This window comes from Rhodamnia argentea, chromosome 1 (assembly GCF_020921035.1).
Source record: "Rhodamnia argentea isolate NSW1041297 chromosome 1, ASM2092103v1, whole genome shotgun sequence".
In the NCBI taxonomy this organism is placed as follows: domain Eukaryota; kingdom Viridiplantae; phylum Streptophyta; class Magnoliopsida; order Myrtales; family Myrtaceae; genus Rhodamnia; species Rhodamnia argentea.
The window spans coordinates 20709241-20711892 of NC_063150.1; positions in this window are offsets into that span (position 1 = coordinate 20709241).

Here is a 2652-nt window from a genome sequence, read left to right on the forward strand (position 1 = left end):
AATTGTGGATGATTCCTCTCCCTCAACCCTAGACAATGCCATGTATCTATAGATTGGAGCTTTGCAAGTCGGGCGTCAAAGTTTTAAATTATCACCAAATAAAGCCTCAGAATAAAATATGACTCGTGATAACATTCCTGAGGGTCCAATTTTGCACAAATTTAGTCCAAAAATAATAGAAATTGGGTTGCCAGATGGGCTTATCTTTTTTTAATCCTAATGGGCCTCCCTTTTAAGTAGCTGATTAGTAAGAAACCTAGTGGGCTGATTAGAACTTAAAAGAAGCCCCAACGCCTTGCAATTTCGGAACCCTCCTCCCGGCCGAATTCTTTGTGATATGTTCTAGTCCACTTGTCATTTCAAGCTTAATTTTCCTGCCATCGGTGCAAATGAGTACAAATGCAATGCATAAAAAAATTAATTTGTTTTGTTTAGAACTAAAATTAGCTCTAATTTTTTATGCAGAAATAACTAAAAAGGAAAGTCAAAATTTATGTGTCAACAGCTGCCCCTCTTTGAGTGGAGGGTCGCAGAGATTTTGCTCAAAGACAAAAGTGAAACCTAAATTTTACTAATGCAGGTGATGAAATGTGATTTTTGGTGAGAGTTTTAATCCCATTTTCTAATGCAAGAAGGAGTGATATATGATATGCAAGACTGTAAATAACATGCGCCAAAACTTCTCTTTTTTCCATTTTAGAGAAAGCTGCGCATGGATCGCATATGAGAATACCTACTTTTCCTGATATTTCATAAGCTGATGATTCCCTTAATCTCCATGCTTCATGTGGATGCGAGAACCTTAAGGTATCGGGATGCCTTTATCTGTTACTAGAAATTTCGTTCTGATGTGAGAGAGTGCATGATATGTGTAATGTTGAAATGTTGCTTCGAGATCACAAGAGCTAAGTCATTGTGATTCAAAAAAGGTATATCAAGACCATGAGAGCTACATCATTGTGATTAGATAAAATGATCAAAACCATAAGAGCTACGTCGTTATGATCCGACAAAAGGAGACCCAACAATATAAGAGCTACATTATTGTGATCTGGTTGGGGATCAAAATCATGAGTGCTTATGTCATCACGATTTGATAAAGGGGTCAAAATCACAAAAGCTACATTGTTATGATTTGACAAGGGATCAAGATTGCAAGTGCATATGTCATTGCGATTTGGCGAAGGTAAAGATCGTGGGTGCATATGTCATCATGAATCAATACCATCAAAGTTTGTATAGCACAATTATAAGGGATGTACCACCAAACCGAATTGATAAGTACAAAAAGGACGTGTTGCCTGAATCGAATCATAGCAAACACGAGAGGTCAAAATGACAACTAGAGTGAGTAAAACTGCCAATTTTGAAAGAGTTTAGGAAACTCACTTGAATAGTTAAGGAACGAGACAAATTGCCCGCATCGTAATAGTTTAATCATTTGAGGCGTACCTGTGAACAAAATCAATGTAAATGCAACATGATATGTCCACAAATTTTTGAACTTTTGGCTTGCATTATAAAGCCCCACTGGGAATTTTATCAATAAAGAAACCTGTCGATCCTTTTGATAAATCTGAACAAATTGAACGAATAACTTCAATCAGAAAGGACTTTCACTCACTCTCATGAAAAGACTTTTAAAATCCGACCATTGATGCGGGTACGGTAAACACTTGAAATTTTTATCTTTATGCTCGACAATGGTTCAGGTATTATCGCAATCAGCATGACCAGACCAATCAATGAGGTCATTTGTAAGGACTATAATTCAAGTTTTGTCATGGGTTGATCAAATGGGACTCGTGTAAGTCATTAGGCTTAGAAATGAAAGGAGATCTTCATCAGCTGCATTAGGCTTACAAGTCAAGAACCCTACAAAATGAGATAGAATGATCTTGCTCACACTTCTTTGAGAAACAATTATAAACATTTGAAATTCTACATTAACTCAAGTGCCCTAATTTGAAGAGATTTTGTTAAGAGTTGTAACGTAGATTCATGATAGGCTTGGAAATGAAAGGCCTATTTTCGGCTTCATGGCCTAGTAATTCGCTGGTTAGAGGGAAATGGGACTCTAATGGAATTGGATGACTGAGTTGAGAGTGGAATCTTTAGTCGTGTAGGGGTAATGAGCTATTGATGGGGGGAGGGGGGCTGTCTGTTTGGTGAAGGTGCCGAGGGAGACTGTCCTGTCCAGGAAAGGTGCCGAGGGAAGATTTGTTTAGGTGAAAATGGAAGGAAAAGAAAAGGAAGCAAATGAAATGCCATAAGGATAAACGGTGGGAGTCTGTGATGTGGATCGAATGTGCTATATGGTCGACAAGGTGGAGGAACAGAACAGAACCTATTAACTATAATATCCACTTTAGCGCAAATTACAAGTAGAGTGTGCTTGAGCATTTGTAATATTAGTGGTGGAATTACTTGCTACTCAGATTTTGAAATTGTTGCAATTGAGTAGTGGGTGATTGCTAGATAAAGACATAAGCAGGGCAATGAGATCCTGATTCGTGTGTGAACTACTCATATTGTTCATTAGCAATGCATCATTAGCACTTCGTTTTTTTTTTTTTTTTTTATAATCCAGGATCCGCCAGTCGTAATCGGGTCAACTCACCACCACCCGAAGGGCGGCGAAGACCCTTTCCG